The sequence below is a fragment of the Lactuca saligna genome, chromosome 3 (genome assembly GCF_052625555.1).
Source record: "Lactuca saligna cultivar CGN05327 chromosome 3, ASM5262555v1, whole genome shotgun sequence".
Classification (NCBI taxonomy): Eukaryota; Viridiplantae; Streptophyta; class Magnoliopsida; order Asterales; family Asteraceae; genus Lactuca; species Lactuca saligna.
Genome location: NC_136419.1, coordinates 190,012,800 through 190,035,341, shown reverse-complemented (window position 1 = coordinate 190,035,341; position 22,542 = coordinate 190,012,800).

The window sequence follows — 22,542 nt, the reverse complement described above, 5'->3', positions numbered from 1 at the left end:
TGGCATATTTTTTATATTTATTATTAATGTGATTATTAGTAAATAATATCAATTGTTGTATTTTAATTAGGGAATAATTACTGTTTTGTAAAAATAATTATTATAAGAGAGTATTACTAGTTATTATTTCATATGGTACGAATTAATAAGTTATGCAAAACATTTTGGACTAGTTCGATTGTTTTGTCTTTTACCTAAAGACAAATTTTGTATTTTATAAACTTGGAGTTTATAAAAAGTAAAGCATCTTTCTTATAAAATGAGCATGGGCCGAAACATGATGATAATGTGGGAGTGTGACAACCCGAAAAGTTTTGCCTTGTAAAGTTAGTACAATCAACCTTAAGTCGGACTCGCTCCTGCTATCTTTTAGCACTATTTAGAGTCTATTTGACTGTTCTAAGCCTAGTACATTCAAGGAATGAGTGTTAGGAAGTACCTGCTAGAGTCACTGTACAACATTCAAGCCTTAAACACCACCAAAAGGAGTTCACGACCATAACACATGAGTTTACGACGATAAAAGGAGTTCACGGCCATATACATGATCATATAACTTTAATGTGAATTTACACGGCCTAGCAATTTGTTTGCGGAAGTCGCGTTTGGTTCCCATAATCTCTTGCAGGGGCGTATTGTATGGGTACTACTCATCACATTATGACATTAATTAAACAAACTTGTTTTAAGGTAATTCAGTACTTTAGGATGGCATTTCAAAAGACAACTGTGTACTTACACTTTGCCATTAATTCCATATTGTGGCAGTTCCACTTGAAAGTTAATGCAAGCTATTTTCAAGTTAAGATAGTTATAAACTAGGGAAAACTTTCATCTTTTCAAACTACAAATAGAACAGCCGAGTCTAGTACATTCAGTAGAAAGGGGCCTATAATGCTAACTTTATGATTCTGTAGTGTATACATCATGGATATATATTAATCAGATCCGACAGGTAGTAGGATGTGTGTTTTCCGCTTCATTTCCTGATCCTTGTTTGGCTGTGGGCTTAGAGCAGATTCACCCAGCCTACTATCTATTTGATCTAGTTATATATATGTTATGTATATACCAAGTCATCAAAAGGGGTACCAGGTATGGGTTAGGTCATAGGACACTAATTTAATGCACCATTTTCTAGTAAAAAAAATTCTTTTCAAATAGAACATTACATATACATAACTAGAAACTTATCAGTAAAAGGTTTAATCCATTTTATTAAACCAACATAACTTAAAGGACCTTAGGTGGTTAAATCTATAATACCTTAGTTTATACATCAAGTTTATATATAATTAATACCTGATAGATAGTTAGATGTGTGCCTTCTACCTCATTTCCTGTTCCTAGTTTAGTTGCGGGCGTAGGGCAGATTCATACAATTAACTATCTGTTCGATATTAGATTATATATAGCTAGTATAAAGTAAGAGATTATAGAAGGAACCACTGTGGTTACTAATTTTTACTAAAAGAAATAAGGTTTTTCTTAAAGAAGCTTTTCATCAAATATAAAGGAACTATTACAGTTAACTTTGTGAGTACCAAGTGAATACGCCATGGTTATACAACGATGATCTGAACAAACAATAGGATGTGCGACTTCTGCCTCATTTCATGTTCCTTGTTTGGTTGTGGGCTTAGGGCATATACGCACAACCGATTGTTTGTTTGCTTTGGGTTTTATATAACTTGTATCCATTTAGTACTCATAGAAAGGATTGTAGAGTCATTTTTACTTATCTTTCATCAAAGCAGGAAATACAGAATTTTCTGGAGGAATAGGCGAACTTTTCTAAAAAGAACTTACAACTTACTCACATCAAAAAAATCTTATGGACTCACCAGCTTAAATGCTAATCTACTCTTTCAAAATAACTTGTATTCTCAGGAGACCAGTAGACAGGTACGCGTACTGGGATTCAAAAGATGGAGCATAGTATCTTCATGTCTTTTTGTTATTTACTTTGTAGTTTATGTTATGTGAATCACATACTTTGTAAACACCTTCTTTCTAATGAAATGGTTGTTTATTACTTTGATTACTATGATGCATGACTTGTGTTACTAAACATGGCGTCCTCCACCCCCGAACGTTTCCGTCGTTCCGGTTTTGGGGTGCGATAGGGAGGTTGCTTGTCAACCTTTCACCTTTTGTCTCCCATGCTTATAAAGACTACCATTAATTTAGTTTATTTTAATGGTTAGGTCTTAGCTCTCATGAAAAATATGAGAGTGTCTTACGTACGAGAAATGTTTAAGTTTTTGATCATCTTTCTTCCCTTCTTCTTCTCTCTAAAACCGTGAGTGTGAAGAAGCTCCAAACCATTGAAGATTGGTGCTTTACTTTGGTGTTTAGAAGATCTCCTGAGTTGTTCCCTTTAGTGCTTAATTGAGTTAAGCACTTAAAGGCTTAATACACTCAATAATACAAGAAGGAACTAGCATTCCAAGTGTCGTACTCTTGATGGTGGATGCTGTAGAGAAATCTACACTTTGATTTTTGCTCTCTTCATCAACACCCCAAAACCAAGTGGGTTCAAAGGCTTCTAAGGTTATCTCTCAAACATCCTATGGTTGTTTTTATTTCATTCTATCCTCTATGAATGGACTCATGATGGTTTGGTCTTGTAATGAACTAAAAATAAACTCGTTATTTTAAAGTTTTCCGTTACCGGTTTTTATGAAAAACAAACTTTTATTTCGTACCAAAACCCATCAGTTATATGACTAGTGTTGAGTAATTTGACACTAGTTTAGTAAAAATATCGTTTAGTCTGTTTAAAATAGTAGTATAAAGGGGTGTTTAGTCGTTTAAATAGCTATGAGGTCACTAGTAACTATAGAGAGTAGTTTTAGAAAATTCAATTACTATAAATAAGAGGCTCTTGGCTCTCATATTTCTTGCACCATTCTCTTGATTCAAAAGTCTTTCTCTTCTTATCCCCCGAGCATTTCCCTCCCTCGTGATTCGACTTCTCTTTCTGTAGCTTTTAGAAAGATTCGGCGATGAAGTTCTGCCCGCGTAAAGTTCAGTTTCTCGCTAAACCACCTGTAAGTAGAGCTATACATACAGTGCTTTAGGTATAGATTATAATTAAGTTGATCATAGTTATTATGAGCCTTTAAAAAATATATGTGCTAAGTATTATAAAATAAAAGAAGTTAATATAATATCCTTTAACTAATCACGGTATGCGGAATCAGGTTTGAAGGGCCGCATTGGGTTGTAGGATTTCAGAACAGCTTTTATGCCAAAATGGTCATGCCCTCTGGTATTTCATGTCTATCCCCTGCCTATACTTAGTAGTTGAAAAGTGTTGTTTAACACTTATAAAATAATATCGCTCATAAATCTAGACTAATAATTAGTCACAAGAAATATTAGACTAAATCCTAGTGGTAATGATACTAGGTATCGTCGAAGGAAAATAAAATTGTTAGAAGCGAATCGCTGCCCAAGTTTCGAGTCATCACTTTAACAAGTGAGTGCATAGTCCCTTTCATGAACATGATCTTAATACAAGTATTGATTAAAGTATAAAATATATGTTTGTGTGTGAAATATTTGTTATTCCCTGAAATACGTGTTAAGAGCACATTTGATAATACATTATGATTTAGGATACAAAATAAACCTAAATTAATTAGGATGAATATCGAGTAGTATCTCCTTATGAATACAGGTGAGGTATACACGGAGGGTCAAACTTTAAAATTTGTCATTGATTCGAGAGCATGGATTAGACATAGTCATTCGTCCTTACTCCGAGAGTATGGGAGGATGTAGTTATTTGTCATTAATCTGAGAGCATGGATTAGACATAGTCACTTGTCCATAGTCCGAGAGTATGGAGTGGACATAGTAATTTGTCATTGATCTGAGAGAATAGATTAAGACATACATGATCCGGGCGTATGGATTAGGTAAAGATGTTAATTTTAGATCTGGGATTATGGATCGTGTCGTTGTGAGGATCGAAGGGGGTAGGGTAAAATTGTTTATATGGGATGAAATTGAATATTACGGGTTATAATATATATATATATATATATATATATATATATATATATATATATATATATATATATATATATATATATATATATATATATATGATATAGCATTGTGGGATTGAAATCCATATGTATTAACCAAGTTTCCCAACCTGACCCCCTCTGCTTATTTGTATCACAGGTATCGATGTGAAGATACATTACACTGAGAGATTAAGGAGTGGTAAATAATTAGTGTTAATGAATGTAAGCTCTGATTATGCTTAAGTTTCGGTATTGACGATGACATCCCAACCTTTTAATACAAATAAAATACATTTCTTTGGAAATGCTTTTACAATATATTTACCATGTTCTTCTGGGAACAAATTCTGAAATATTATTCTTCAAAAGATTACTCTGATTTTAAAATAAAGCATAAACAAATCGGTTTTTTTTTGTAGTGAAATTAGGGATGTTACAGTTCGTATCAGAGCATTACCTTAAGCGAACTAGGAATTTGTATGAAATTTATAGAATTAAACTAGGAAATGCTAAGCGATGATTGTGAGATGAGGGTCTTCTATATTTAGGAAGTATGCGTAAATAGACATGAGCACTAGCTTATTTTAGAAAAGATGTCTAAATTCCTTTTATGTGCTAAATGATTTATGATAATTTGTGATGTCATTATTTGATCAGATCAATGCTCTGTTGCCGACCGGATCTGGAAATTTTATGTGTTCAGATATCTAAACGTTTAATTACGGTTTTACAGCTATCATGTAACTTTTTGAGTAATAAGGAGGATTGCACGTCTAAACCTTCTCTCTATATATTCTCACCCCGATACACTAAACGCATGCTTCCATGAATATAATGTCATGGTGAAGACTCGTAGCGAATTGAGTAAATGGAGGAAAAGAGAAGGCATACGATAGTAAATGATACATATCGGAAGATATCGTAAGAGAGGTATCTTGCCTTTAGAATACGTATAAATAGATGATACGTCTAGTACGGCAGAAGTACACTTTCGATTACCAGAAAGAGAGAACTTTTTGTATAATCCATAAAGTTATCACATGCTCTGGAATTTCCACTACCAACCGAGTTGAAGTAAAATTGATGATTGAAGATACGCATGAAAGAAGTGCTAGTAGAGTTTAGGGAAATTTTTATGATTATTTGAACACATACGTATGTGTTAAATCGTTTTGTTCTTTTAGGAAATAAGAACTTCGGGACTACGAGACAATACTTAGGACAAGTATTATTAGGTGTTAAAGGTAGTAGATTCCTATACTACCAGAAGCACAAGACTCGCACTTGGATCAGGGAAAGTCACTAGGTTACCAAGGAACTAGTAATTGATTATGTTTTGTTCATGTCTGTTGTTCCCATCGATTTGGTAATGAACAAGAAGATGATTGTTATTCCAACCCTAGTGATCATATTATATCGAGTCCGACTAAGATATGTATTCTACGTGGTTCAGAGAACCAACTTCGATGTAGCATTTGACTTAAGCTGGAAGATTGAAGTAAAAGATAATCAAAGCGATCAATAGAAGTATCACAATCGCCATGAAAGTAAAAAGATTATTGCTAGAAGTGTTACATGCTAGAATGTGATTATACCACATTAGAACATGAAGGAAGGTATCTTCGATTTTGGAATCTAACTCAAAAAATAGAAGAGTCTAAGCATTGCATCATATGACGAGATGTCATTAGAACATGTCCCATCGGTTTATTATGGTAACCGAAGTAAAGACCTTATCTTAAGTTAAGTATGTTTAAGAAAAGGCGGGAGTCTCCAATAAGGACCGAGTTTGTAATTCTAAGGTTACGATTAGAAGTACAACATAGGATAAACAGTGGGTGCAAGATTGTGCACCACCAGCAGTCAAGGAATCCTAGAGGCAGATACTCATTTGAAAGAACATGAGAGTTATGATTACCATCTAGGATTGAAAGGAAATGTACGGGGTCATTATGCATGCCTTGTTTTGCTGATGATAATGGGAGATAATCATCCTAAGGGGGAGATAACTGTAACACCCACAGATTAGGGCTAGTCAATTAAGATATAATAAGCGTTAAAAATGATTTTTTATAGAAGATTATCTCGGATAAATAATTTTAACCAAACTAATAGTTAAGGTCAGCAATTCTAATTTATTTGACGTAATAAAGAAGAATTACATGAATATTATGTGTTTCATGATTAGTATAATATAATAAAATAGGAAATGCTTCTATATGATATAACATTGTGGGATTAAAATCCCACAATGTTTATATGGGGAGATAATTGTAAGGATCGACGGGGGTGGGATAAAATTATTTATATGAGGTGAAATTGTATATTACGAGTTCTAATATATATATATATATATATATATATATATATATATATATATATATATATATATATATATATATATATATATATATGAATGAATGATATAACATTGTGGGATTGAAATCCCTGATTACTAACCAGGTTACCCAACCTGATCCACTCAGCTTATTTGTATCATAGGTATCGATGCGAAGATACACTACTAGAAAAATAGCCTTTTACGACGCGCAAATAACGACACTCATTAATTTATGTTACGCAAACAAGAATGACATTAAAAAGTGTCATCTCTTCAGAAAATTTAATGATTTAAGTCACGCATTATTGCGTGCCTTTATATTAGTGTCAAAAGAAAAAAAATTAAAAACACGGAGGGCACTGTATCTTAAATGCGCTTCCTCTGTAGGTGTCACTTTATAATTTTAATGAATGCTCGTTCATTAGTTAAAAGCGGGAAAAGGAAAGCCAAAAAATTAGAAAAGCCCGCTACCCTCCCTGCCCTAAGCATTTTCACGCATCTTCCATTCTCCTCACACTGTTGTGCAACTTCTCAATCAAATATCGAAGGTTACGATTTCATCTCCATCTCTCGGCTTCATCATCTCAATCAAGAAAAAGGGCTTCTGATTTCCATTCATCTACTTCAGTACTGCTGTAATTTCACCTTCTTCATCTCTCTGCTGTTCTTGAGAATACTAGCCAACAGTTTTCTTGCACTATTTCTTGACCTGCTTCCTTCTAGATACGCTTCTTCAAAGCTCTTGATTACATGCTTCCTTCTGCAGACATTTACCCTAATTTCCCCTTTCGTCTCTCACTCTAGAAACCCTAATCCCTCCGCAACAATGAACACCACCACCAACTCATCCACTAGACTATACTGCACCTGCAATGCACCACCAGGTCCACCACCACCTTCCATCGTCATTATTCTCTATTAACATCGCTGAGCCACCACACTCCTCCCTCTCTATGTTGTAATCACAGATACACACTACTGTTAAAATCACACCACTGCTTCACACTCCTACCAACATAAGCTTCCATATTCTTGAACCCCATCATCGAACCGGATGTATGAGTGTCCCAAACATGGTTCCTTTAAAAAAGGTATACATTATTTTTCTATTTTTCTTACATGAGGTTTATTAGAGCTGTTTCTTTCTTCTTGAATTATGAAATATGAATATCTCCAAACCTGTACTTGATTTCATATTCTTTATTTGTGACTATAACTCATGATTGATTGCAGATACCTTCTAACCCAATTGCACTTATCCAAAGCAGTACGAACAAACTATGAATTTAAGAGATGCAGAAAAGATGAAGATAGAGTTACAATCAATGGAAAGAGATATAGGAGAGGTAGAGATTGAAAGGAACAAATGGGAGGAGAAATTTTGGGATCCTAATGTTGTCATAGGAACAAATTTAAAGGAGCTTAAGGCACTTCAGATCGAATGCAACTAGACTATGAGGAGGTACACTTTTTTGACATATGAATCATCTTTATCACAACCCTTACTAATTTTTTGTTTTCTTGTTAAATTTTTAGGTTGAAACTAGGAAATGACTTCTAGTATGATTTGAATGACAAAGGTTTAACACTTGCCGAGGTGCTTGGGATGGATTGTAAATCAACATTGAAGCCTGCACTAAAGTCTTCTAGTGATGATGTAAAGAAAAGTTCAATGGAAAATCTTGAAAGTTTGATATCTCTTTAACAATTATTTGTAAAAGGTGACTCCTGGATTTGGGAATGGATTTCAAGCAACTCCAAAGACGAGCACTACCAATTGGATCCCTTCTTCACTTACTCCACCTTCTTGGGATGGTTTTGCTTCATTGGCTTCTTATTTGTTTAGCTGGCAGGAATACTTTGATTCAGAAAGTAAACAAGGGAAGAAATTAACAGAGCAAGATTATAGTGACATGGTTGCCCTTCATTGTTCTCTTGATTCAAATTTTTCTGCATATGTGAGTCCTGAAGCTTCAGCGTAATTAGCAGCAACAACTACATGGGGTTCTAGAGTTACTGCAGTTGCCTTTGACCCTACCTGTGGTGGCTCTATCATTGCTATTGTAATTGTTGAAGGTACTTAACCTTTCAACCTTCCAACCATCTCCATTTGTGAAACATACATTTACTTTTTAACTGTTGACATTGTTTATGTAGGTCAATACCTGTCTCCTTGTGACCCAGATGAAGGTCCTTGAATTACAGGATGGAGAGTTTAAAGATAGGAATCGTATTTAGAGCTTGTTGTTCGGCATCTGATATTTGGGAATCCTACATCAACTTTTGGTGGACAACCTCCTATGCAGACAGTGTGGGTCACGAAAGTGAACTGATTACTTTAAAAACAATCAAACACCTACTCCAGGATCGACTTATGAGGGTATAAACATGTCATATTATGACATAGAGAAGGAGAAAAGGGTTGTTTTTGATCCTTTTGATTTGCCAAGTGATGTTTTTAATCCTTGTAATCTAAAACACGTTAGGCCTAAAAAATTAGCTAGTGGAGGGCAGTTTTGTCATTTCAATAACATGTGTTGATGATGTGTCTGTTATGTTGTTACTCAGTTTCACTGAATAAAGTGATTGCGGTTCTGGATGCAGATTTTCATTCCTTCCTTCCACTCAGCACATACAACAATATGGCCCTGTATGTTTGTTTAAGCTATTTCTCTAATTTATGGATGGTGCTTTTTCTGTTGGATTTAATAAAAAAATAAAAAAATAAAAAAACGCAGGGATTAGACAGGATAAAATGCAGGCTATTAAAGGAACAAATGCTTAAGAGGTGAGAGCAATGGTGTTGGTTATGCCAGCTTCTGTCATACGCTAGCAAGTCATGTTGTAACTGCAGGGACAAATGGCACACCTACTGGCACTCCTGCCCTGTAGCTTCACAAGGTTACTTTTTACTTTTTACTACACTTATTATTTATTGTTAAATGCAAGAAACAACATCATAATTTCTTTTACACGTGTATTATGGCGTCCTATTTCATCTTTTTCTATTAAATCCCTATACCTTGTTGTGTTTAGCCTTAGAATTTTAGTTATTTATACTATGGGAAAATAGTGAGATATTCATTTACTTTGTTTCATTTTTCAGCTGCTCAAAATGGTAGTGCAAGTTCTACAGCAAGCACTCCAATCCAACCATGGGTACAAGGAGCCAACAACAACAGCAACACATCTGATGGTGCTCCTAACAGCAACAGCCATAGCAACAACAACACTAACACTAACACGACTCCCAATCCCATAACATAAAACCCAAAATTGATTAGAGAATGGCAGATATAAGCATCGGAACTTTCCCTGGGATGCCAGTCATCAATAACATAAAACCAAAAATTGATTAGAGAATGGCTAGAGGAGTTTTCTACTTAATACTTACTCATCATCATAAAACTGATCAGAATATATTATTCATTACACAAATGATTTCTTCAGATTGGGTGGCTGAATGCAATTAGAGAATTGCAAGAGGAGTTTGTTGGAAACATGAGCTCTAAAGAGTTTGTAAATACAATCACGAAGTATCTTCTAGGTAGTCGTGTCTTTGTATTTACGCTAAGGGGAGAGGTAAAATGCTGACAATGCTTGCAAAGGTAAGTCCATTCTGTAACTGTTTGATGAGTATTTTTAACCTAAAGGGTCTCAAGAGTTAAGTCTAATAATGACATCTTATCTTCATTCTTCAGGTCAATGGCAATATTGTTCCTCCCTTTCATGTCACGCCTTGAGAGAGAAGCTCTTGTTAACTAATTCAGGTTCAAAGCAAACATGGAGGTACGGATATGGATTTTGCTGATGTACAAGGACTTGCACACGGGGTGGCTTAGAACTTGCAAAGGTTTGTAGTTTTTATGAGTCAAATTATTTAAAAAAATAGTTATTGTAAATGTTTTTTAATGTATTCCCATGCGTGTGTTGCGGCTCCAAGAACTCAACTTGACTTACCTGAACTCTCTCTTGGAGTTATGCCATGCTTTGGAGGTATGGCTGAATGAATCATGTTTAAAAATATATGAGAAATTCAAAACACGTTCGAGGAAAAAGGAAAAGGAAAAACATAAATGAGGGGATGAGGGAAAAGTTGTAAAAGGTTGAAACTTGACATGAAAATCCTTCTTTTTCTAACTTTCTTTGTTAACTCATTCTTTTTTATATATTCTTTGCACAACGTGCTATCTCAAAGGTAATTTAAACCTTTTTCTCTTTTTTTTTTTCTGAAATATCAAAATTTCTACAAATCTAAAGTTGGTTTTCTTTGATTTTACATTTACAGGTACCTAAAGTTACTAATGTTGGTTTAAAGCCAAGAAGTGTGAGAAAAGTTGTTGTGATTTGTGGAGGTTTAATGGGGTCTGGAATAACAATTGCCCTTATCCTTGGTAATATAAAAGTTGTTCTCAAGGAAGTCAACTCTAAGTATCTTCAAAAGGGAATAAAAACAATAGAAGGTAGTTAGTTATCTCTTATATTTTGTAGCCATTTTATTATGTGACTTATTGGTTATATATTTGATGACTTTTCAACAAATGTTAAAGGATTGGCTGAAAGGAAGAAGCTACCACAGGGTCAAGATGAAAAGGCGTTGTTATTGGTTAATGGGGTTTTGGATTACTCACAATTTAAAGATGTAGATATGGTTATAGAGGTATGATCTTTAAAAACACATATAATGTAAACTTTATAAAAGACATAATTTGGCAACTCTATTTGTCAATACAGACTGTAATTGAGAACATTCCTTTAAAGCAAATGATCTTCAGTGATATTAAAACCATTTTCCCCCCTCATTGCATTTTAGCAACCAACACATCCACCATTCACCTCAATTTAATTGGAGAAAAAATAAAATTTCAAGATCGAGTTATTGGGGCACATTTCTTCATGTTAGATGAAAAAATCCATATGTCCACATCTTATAGGCAATTTTTAACTCATATTAACTTTTTTTAAACTTTTTTCTTATTAAATGATTACAGTCTAGCTCACTTGATGCCACTACTGGAGATATGTCACACCCCAAAACCGATAACGGCGGAATACGTTTCGGGGTGGATGACGTAGTGTACAGTATCATCACAATTGTAAAATAGTAAAAGCAAGAAACACGCAACCATTTCATTCATATAGTAAGTGTATTTACAAGTGTGTTTTGTAAAGTTTGACAAACACCAAAAGTAAACAAAAATAAGAGATGGGTCTTGTATCCTCCATCTACTCCAAAAATTGCTGCTGTACCTGTCTATCTTTGACCTGAAGATACAAGTTATTTTGAAAAGAATATCAACATAAAGCTAGTGAGTTCATAAGAGTTTTAGTGTGAGTATTTGTATAAAAGCATTAGAGTCATTAGTATGAAAACTGAAGTTTGAAATCATAAATAGTGGTAAAAACCTAGAAAATCCTATATTTTCCAGAACTGTATAGTGAGTGAAAATCTTTAAGAATTATGTCATTTCTATCTTTGAATGTCATTTATCATAGAAGTGTAATAGTGACTCACCATTAAGAAATATAATATAGTGAGTTATTCTTAGAGTATATAATAGTGGTGCAGCATCCTTTAGTATTAGATACTTATTTACTTCGGGATATTACTTCATCTTTCTTTTAGTATTTTAGTGCGGTTATAGTGTCTTTCTTAGTATATTCCCAATAGTGTGAGTAATAGCGAATCCCCATGACCTTCCCAGTCATGCATAGTGTAGTAGAGTAACAGCATCCCTGGGCCTGAGCGGCTCGGACTGAAGTTATCAGTCGGGATGCAATAGTGTCTGCCCCGTATAGATCTATACATATAGTGTCGTCTTCCTGTCGGAAAACTTCGGGCATAGTGAATAGCGTATAGAGTATCCCGTAGTGGATTAGTGAGTTATCTCATGATTAGTGCATTCTCTTGTATTATAGTGTAGAAATCTTTCGTATAACTTGTATTGTATTCTCTTATTAGTGTATTGCTTCATAATATAGAGAATTATAGTAGTGTAGAGTAATAGTGGTAACAAGGGATAGAGTCCTTAACTATACCCATTATAGTTAATTTGGTGTATGTGGTTCTAGTCAAGTAGTGATTCAAGTAATTAATGAATTAAGAAGTACTCATAATCCGTACTAATATATGAGATATATAATTAAGAAATCAATGACAGTCGGATGGATAACTACTACCCTAAGTCCACAATCAAACAAGAAACAGGAAATAAGGCGAGCTATCGGTCCTAAGTCTTTCAAGTCTTACTTATATAAATATATTAGTATGATTACATTCTCATAAAGAGTTTTAATTAACAAAAGTGTTGTACGAAAGGAACATTTAAAACTTGTTTGTTAATCCAAAGTAGTTTTGAAAACAATTGACTTATTTATAAAGCATGGTGACAAATCACATGTGATTTGAACTACAGATTATGAATCACATGTGATTAACTCCGAAATCTGAAAAATAGTTTTGTATAACTTTTCATAAACATGTGTATTCAACTTGTATCTCCCCCCTAAAACATATAAAACATTTGAAAGGTTCATTAAGGGGTATGAACTCACCTGAAATCGCGGAAACCGGGTGAATCGGGTAAATCGGGTAAAAGTGTCGATTGAGCGTTTGGTACCCAATAACCTCTTGAGCACCTCCTAGGACCCTAATGTCCTATGAAATATGTATTTTACAAGAAGTTAATCATCTTGTGCCTTTCATTATAGTATTTGGACATTCTAGCATCGTTTTCGGGGTTTTAAGGCCTAGAAGGGGTTCCCGGGAGTGGTACAAAGTCATGAATGATTTACGGGAGGGTCCACGAGCTCACTCCCTTGGAGTTTATGGCCCAAAGGCCATCCTTTGGGAGTTTACGGCCGTAAACCCCCTAGGTTTGGCCGTAAACTCTAGTGGTACTCCAAAGTGTATGTTTAAGGTCTTATTTCACTTCCTTGATTTAGTGGTATGTGTCTTGGACTATTTTAAGGGATTAAACATCATAATTTGTGACATTTTTGGGGAGTTTACGGCCAAGACTTGTTCTTGGGCCGTAAACTCTTGTAAACCCTTCAATATGTATGTTTTAATGGTACAACAAAGTCTCATACACCTTAGATAAATCCTAGAAGACCATATAGTGAGTTTGGGACAATTTGGCATATATTTTTGGGGAGTTTACGGCCCAAGAACATCCTTGGCTGTAAACTCTTCATTTTGTGTCCAAATGTGAAGTTTAATGGTACAACACACTTCCAAAGGCCTTAGATAAAATCCTTACATGCAATTGAGGGGTTTTGGGACTTGTTTGACACAAATTTTTGGGTGTTTACGGCCCAAGCTTAGCCTTGGCCATAAACTCCTCTTTTTGCCATCAAATGATGTTGTTTGATGCATTTAAGCCTTCCTTGTTGTCAAGTCTAAATTGCCAAACACCCTAGATGAGTTTTTGGGACTTTAAACAAGTGTTTTTGGGGTGATTGAGGTGTTTACGGCCTAAGCATGTGCTTGGGCCGTAAACTCCTTTTTACATGTCCAATCCTTGTGTTTTGGTGTCCAAAGTCTCCTAGGTTTATGCCTTAACTAGTCCATAAGCTTAAAGGAAGGAAAAACAAGGCTTTTGGTATGATTTTGGGGGTTTACGGCCTATGAAGCCCCTTTGGCCGTAAACTCCTTTTTGGTCCTTGATTCTCATGATTTTGGACTCTAAAAGCAGTAAAGTATGATTAGATTAAGTTAGGGGATGAATCCTTACGTTTGGAAGTCGAGAATTCGCGGATTTGGAGTCGATTTCGGGTCTAGAGAGAGAAAGTAGTGAGAGAGAGGTGTAATTGTGGTAAAAGAGTTCAATTGTAGTGTTCAAGCGTTTATATATGTCTTACGTATTGTACCCGATACACGGCTACCCGATGCTAAAGTTTAACGGGGTTAAAACTTTTTACCCGGGTGAAGTGGTTGAATAGTAATATAACTTTATTTAGTTAAACGGGGTTAACAGTTGCAAGTTATAATTACTCATGATAATACCGGAACATATAATTAACTAAATATTTATTTATTGACGACCCGAACAATACCGAGAAATAACATATAACGACACATTCCGTTAGTGAAAATGGGATTTGTAACGGGAATAGATTTGGGGTTGTCACAAGATAGTTAGAACAAAAAAGACAATGTAGGGAGAAATTACTTTCCAGCCACGCCCGGTGGTTAGCCGCCCATGACACCAAGTTCAACCTTTTTACGTGGTACACCAACTGGAAAACCAATCACATGAAGGATCAGGTTATATAGTTATAGATGAATTATCAAGTTATATAGTTAGGGAAAACCCCTTAATAACAATGTACTATCAGATTAATATCAATGTAATTCAATTTTTGATAACTTGTTTGACATGATGTTATTGGATCAAATTGATTATTTTGGTATATATTTGTTTCCATATTTTTGTATGTGTAAATGAATAACGTAAAGGCATGTTGTAAATGCATATCGTAAATGGTTGTTGAAGTTTATGACACACAAATGTGTTTCATCTTCATTTATGACAAGGGCTTTAATGAGTTGCAATGCGTGTCATAAACGTGTGTCGTAAGGTTATGACATGCAAATGCGTGTCGTCTACCTTTATGACAGAGGCTTCCTTGATACGCATTGCGCGTCGTAAATGCGCATCGTAAATGCATGTCATAAATGTGCATTGTAAATGCATGTCATAAATGTGCACCGTAAATGCGCGTCGTCTCTCGTTATGACAAGGTCTTCCTTGACGTGCATTTGCACGTCGTCTGAGCATTTTACGACACGCATTGCGCGTCGTAAAAGGTTGTTTTTCTAGTAGTGACACATTACACTGAGAGATTAATGGAGATGCAAATCATTAGTGTAGACGAATGTAATGTCTGTTTATGCTTATGTTTCGGTATTGATTCCCCTTAAGATAACTTACGAATGTGTCATACCATGTCCTGGGTTCTTGCTTCAAACCATATACAACTTTATCAAGACGACATACATGATTTGGAAACTCTTCATTTTCAAAACCTGGAAGTTGCTTCAGAAAGAATTCTTCTTGAAGATCCCCATGTAGGAAGGAAATTATGACATCCCCAATTTCATTGCCAGAAAAGACCGATTAGTTCATGATTTACGTTAAAATCAGAGTATATTTTTGAATAATAATATTACGGAATTTGTTACCAGAAAAACATGATAGATATATTATAAAAGTATTTCATAAGAAATGTATTTTATTTGTATTAAAAGATTGGGATGTCATCAATACAAAAGAGTAAAATTGACTGAACTTTGTTTATTAAGCATTCAGGATTTCACATCATTCTTGCTCAAGCGTATGTTGATGACATCATTTTTGGATCTATTGATAAGAAACTAAGTTCTGAGTTCATTGAGGTTTGGACCAAGAGATTTAAGATGAGCATGATGGGAGAACTGACTTTATTTTTAGGATTTCATGTTAAACAATTAACCAATGGAATCTTTGTTTGTCAAGCTAATTACATTGTAGACATGCTGAAGAAATTTGGTTTCTTTAATAGCAAGCCAAAAAAAGACTCCAATGTCCTCATCAACATCTATTATTGTTGATCCAATAGGCGCTAATGTAAATGAAACCATGTACCAATGAATGATTGGTTCAATACTCTATCTTACTGCTAGTCATCCTGACTTTCTGTTTGCTACCATATTTTGTGGACGTTATGAAGCGTATCCTAAGGAATCCCATCTTCTCGCTGTAAAAAAGATCTTTCACTACTTAAAGAACACACCCAATCTTGGGTTATGGTATCCTCGCGATTCTAAGTTCAAGTTGGTTGGATAAACTGACTCCGATCATGGTGGATGTTGAATTAATCGTAAAAGTACTTCAGGAGGGGTTCAAATGCTTGGAGATAGATTAGTGAGCTGGTCTAGCAAGAAGCAGGAATCAATGGCTTACTCGAATGCTAAAGTTGAATAGGTAGCCGTTGGAAGGTGTTGTGTTCAGATTCTATGGATTCAGAATAAGCTCTTAGATTATGGTCTACACTTTTCAAAGATTGGTATCTACTGTGACAGCACCAGTGCCATTCAAATTATACAGAATCCAGTACAGCATTCCAAAATGAAGCACATTGACTTCCTTCATCACTTCATTAGAGACATTGTTCAAATGGAAAAAGTGGGGTTGTTCTACATTTCATCTACTAATCAATTGGCTGACATTTTCACTAAGGCATTGGATATGAAGACTTTAAACAAATTGATTGCAGATCCTGGCATGCTCTCAATGACTTAATCGTTTGAATTAACTTTGCTTATTGTTGCTTTATCAAAGCAAGAAAACACAAAAATAAGTGTTTCTTTTATTCTGTTTTTAGAACTTCACATAGTTTTCTTAACCTTTGCTTTAAATTTTTACAAGTATTATCTTTTCTCTATCATTTATCTTTTAGGACTACATACAATTTATCTGCACCTCTTCCTTCTAAAGTTCGAAAGAGCTGCGGTCATCCAGAATGTTCTAAATGTTATAGTTGTTGAGAAGAATATTGGCATCAAGTCTTCTTCTTGATGAAAATACTTTTTCTCTCTTCCACTAACTGTTATGGATGTAAGACTCCTTCGTCAATACAATGAGTCTTACTTTCATCTACTGAATCATAATTCGATAAAACCTCGAGTGCCCTCGTGTTAATCTTGTCAACTCATTGGTTTCATGGATTAGATTCAGATAACTCGTTTGTTACAAAGACTAGCTCTTGTTCCTCTTTTGCTCTTGATGAACATGAAGCTTGTAATCCATCTGCGACATCTCAACGATAAATACCTTCACCATTCTTGGTTTATAGTGAGTTGTATCGTATATTAATGTGTTTGTTCTTGATTTTGTTTTCTTTTATAGTCATATTTGAAGATCATATATCTTGAAGAAAAGAAACTGATTAATGAGTATTTATTTCAAAAGATCCTTCTTTTGTGATTCTAATCAAAATATTTTTTTTTCTCTTTATGTTTCTTTTGAAAAAGTTACATAAAGAGCCTCTAAAAAGATGTAAAAATATTGCTTTTAGAATATTTCCTTATTTAACTAACCTTTTTGTTTGTATTCTTATTTATTTTGTCTTGTACCAATTTCAAAGATTTGATGGTGGCATTCATAAGCAATGTATGTAACTATTGACAAACCATTATCCATAGAAGCATGTTGTTTTATGTCCCTAAATCTCTCTAAGTATCCTATCAACGAGACTATTTGTTGATATGACAATGAGTCACCCACTCACGCTGATTGTCTAGCATTGTCTAAACTTTCCAAGTTAGATTTGACAGGTTTTAGTATACTACAACATCCTATGGTGCACATACAATCCTAAATACCTTGGATCTACGTTTTCACTAATTATACATGCAAAGGAGTTTCCATGGTATTAAACCTATAACTAGCACGCAATTTGCCATAAACAATACAAGATACTAGTTAGAGTAACATACCTTTTATGTGGCTCGAAGTCTTGATGCATTTTGGTGTTGCTTGATACACTTTGGCCTTTAAGAACTTAGTGCCCCAATTGTTGCACCTCAGATGGAATCACAACTCACCAAGGACAATGGTGACTCTTGAGAGAGAAACTCCATGCACCAAAAAAACACCATCATTCTCTAAGAACTTCTAGTAGAACTTCAAGTGGTGATTTTGGGCAATGCACGACATATTTATATGTAGGATTTCAAGGGTCATGGGTATAACCCAAATCCATACCCATGAGTTTTATGATCCATGGTTCATGTGGCCCAACTCTTTACGTATCCATACATAAACTTGGTCCAACATGGATCATAAGCCCAACACATATAAATATAACTAATTACCATAATTAGTCCTCAAAGATTTAATTAGTCTCCTTTTGATCACTAAGTTAATTCCAAATTAATTCTTGATCAATACTAAATAAAACATATGATTTCATATTAATATACTAGAATATATAATCAAGGTTGCAAAAAAACACTCGACGTTAGCTAGTCGGTGGACTGGGGTCAAGGGATTAATCGGCTAGGCGGAGATTAATCGGGGGATTACTCGGGTACCATTAATTGCTAATTTGTTGAATTTAAAAAAATAAATATGACTAATATCATATCAAAGTTCGTAAATACCACTAATATGATAACAAAATAGGTTAATATGATTAATACAACACTAATCATGTCTCAAATAATTTCCATTGAGATAAAACTTTTTAAAATGTTAAAATTTCATCGTTATATAATGTTTCACTCATTACGTATGCAAGGATTAATCGCTAGGCGCCATCTAATCGGTCGAGTAGCGCCTAGGGATTAATCGGGACCTAGTCGGGATTTTTACAACAGTGCATATAATATATTAATAAATCATATATAACCTTCTCTCAAGAGTCCATCCTAACAAATTGTCCTAGTGTTATGCAACCCAAATGGACCATGCTTCTCTCGGTTCAAGTACATACCAATAATAGTTATGGGCTTAGACATCTAATCCAACAGTCTCCTACTTGGATAAGTCTAAAACTATTATTGTGTATGACTCCAAGATCCTGAATAGCAATCGTAGCTCTTAAAAGTCGTTGTCAAACTCTGACCTAGTCGATGAATTGTCCATTAGATAAGGGATCATATACTTCTCCATTCTAGATATCATATGGACTGAGACATGGATTATAATCATTCTCTTTGTCCATTTGTTGTTTCCCAATTTCCAATTTACGACGACTGACTAATTGAACAAATCAAATTAGTCCAGGCCCGACCGAGCACTTACATTTGTCATCACTAAATCATCGAGGGGCCCACAGATATTGATTTTATCCCTCCAAGGGTAAAAGGAATGGATAAACTTTGACTCATATGCTTTCTCTATATACATACCAAATCACACACAAATATGTGTTTTATAACACCAAGTTACTGATACGTTTTCACATAATCAATGTGTAACCGACTTGTAGACTGCAACTCATATCTCTTGGTTTGAAGAATATAAGATATTATCATCTCATGATCACTCATGATAAAATCCATGAAGTGAGTCAAATGAGCATGGGTTTAATCCATTACTCGGATCTCATTCCAGGAGCACTCATGAATGTTGCAACAACTTTTTCTATGTCTAAACACTTTCACATCTACAAGCCCAATTCATGACAATCTTGCCTTAATACCTACTTCCGACATATTATTGACTGTGGATGGTTTGAATAAATTAGTCATTTAGGAAGAATAACCTAGTTATTATGGAAGTCAAAACATGCAAAGTGAAACACAAGAATAATCAAATCCAATATGGTCTCAGAACTTATGAATATAAATAAAAGACCTTTTATTTATCACAATATTAATTACACATTACTCATTCTATAATGTTTCGATTTATCAACCTAATACTTGGATTAAAGCAATTGTCATGCCATGATCCAAGCATGCACACTATGTTTGTCCAAACAATAGCTATGCCATACTCCAAGTATGTACACTATGTTTTTCTATGATCCTTACTTTGTGAAATAGACCAATTGAACATAATTTCAATGATGATCATTTTCACAATCCCAAATCCTTCCTACAAATGTAGGAATAGAAAAATATTGCCATTTACTATAATCTGTTAGATTCTAAACTTATATGCCTTGATCCTCTTGTAATGACTATGCACAAAAGTCTTAAAGACTTGGCAACAGACATTACAAAGCATTCCAATGGAGAGCAACTCCATGGAAACAAAGTCTCACATTCAAAGTACATTCCTTTGAACATCCTTCCTACATTAAGTTTTCTAATCTTACACAGATTTAATGAATAACTTCCACCTATGGAAACATTTCCACATTCCCATTTTGACTATCGCTTCTGAACAAGAGTTACCTCCTTCCAGACTATGTCAATATGGTCCTTCCAAAATTAACATTATACTTCCAATTGCCCATGAGCAACCAATCTTTGGTAAACCTTAGATTGTCCTCGATAATAGCTTAATAATTTTAGTCATATCTAGTTCTACTACTTTTTCTCTCTTAATTCCCTAGGCATTAGGAAAAATTTAGAAAAGATAAATATTATAGCACATGTAATCGATCCTATATCTGAAGCATATGGGACACGATTCATGATGTCTCACATAAAGATATGATCCTAGACCAATCTTTTGCTACAATATTTTTTTTATTTGCCATGTTTCATAATTCGACTATGAATAGGGATGCCGTAATCATAATCGAATTTTGAGAATGCAATATATATAGAATTTCCTTATCTTGAACCATTCCAACATAAAATTCATATATATATATATATATATATATATATATATATATATATATATATATATATATATATATTATATATATGTATATATCCTTGACTAAATTTGATTAAAATCTCACAATCTAAGCTTTTAGATTTGAAATGAAGTATAATTTCCTCTCACTTAATTATATCAAAACAACTTTTCAACCCTTGCAGCTTTGCAAATTGAAACTTTTGTTTTCTATAATTAACATTGAAAAACTCAACTTAATAATCATGCTACCACTAACATGATAATTATTAGCAGAACACTTATGCTCTTACTAGCTTTCACATGTATCCAGAAATCAGCTGGACTTCTAGAAATTAATACTTTATTGACTTTCATACCAAAGTTCATATTTCTGATACGATATGCTTTGATAAGACTTTATCAAAAACATACACCTTTCCTTAGATAGCTCACATGTGTGTCTAAACAGTTTTCAAAACTATGAAAAGGGATGTTGTAATCATAGTCTCAATTTTTTAGACCTTTGCAATTTCTCATAAGTCCATGTTAGTGTGCCTGTTAACCACACATGCTCCACTAATGACTTTAAGATTGCAAATATAATAATTGCTATCTACTTAAAATCTACTTAGTGAAAGCATTTCCTCACCATTATTTCCATGAATCGACGGAAACCTTATGACACTTAGATTTCTTTGGTATATGTGTTCCTATCCATGTGACTTTGTCATTACCGCAAGAGGAGGTTAGTGACAAATCCAAACTCATATGGATTGAACTTGTTTCAATCTTAACTTCTTGCCACCTAGGAGCACAAGGGCCTACCATTGCTTCTAAGTAGTTATGCAAACAATTGAGAACTCACAGAATTCACATTCATAGTCAACTTTTAACTAGAATGGGCACAGAAATAAGAATATTTCAACACGATAGGTTACAAGCCTCAAGTCGTGTGCTAGTGATAAACAATACCCTTGATTAGTTTTTGAAACTTTTCAAGATCTTTAAGACTCCCACTGAGCTCTTGACATATAAGATTCTCTTGTCAAGAACCATTCCTTTACAAAACAAATATTCAAATGTTAGTGCGGATTCTTATTAAGATAAACACTTTACTCAATTGGTCTTAGTTGGCTTTGTTTTATCCAAAACATAACAACTTACCAATTTCAAATGTACAAGAATAAGAAAACATTTTACTCTACATTTGACGAGTGTTATAAACCTTCTAAGGATTATATCACTAAAGTTACAATCTTGGAGTATGACTCTAAGACTCAATTTTGGAACGAAGTATGACTTATCTTTTTTCTTTAACCAATTCAACAATTCACAATTCATCTTCTTAGTCGAAACAAATGCACTAAGATGTCCTTAGAGAATCAATTTTGATATGGTTTCATAACCACTAAGATAATCGTAAAACAAGATACTCAAGTACTTTCCTATCTTTTCAGATTGGAGAAACTTTTATCTTTCTGCCTAATTTGATTATTCTTGTTCGTTCTGCCTTACATTGAAACTTTTCCAATGTTTCAGAATTACACTTAAACTTGTAAGTATAACCATATTCACTAAGCTTTTAGTAAACCATGATGAATAGTCTTATAGATCTTTGTGGTGGACCTTGACCAGTACACAAGAATGTGTACTCGATCCCTTAGTCCTTCACTTGACTCACATATACATGTGATCAAGGAATTAGTCTTAATTTCCAAAAGATGAAAAATCCTCATTCATCATACTATACAAGTTGCATGATTCCAAGTTTCTATCCAACTGAAAGTTGGATGATGAGAATTTTTCCTTATTTGGTAAATTATGACACTACTACAAACAAAAGAATCAAATCCATTTTCCAATACTGCTATCAATG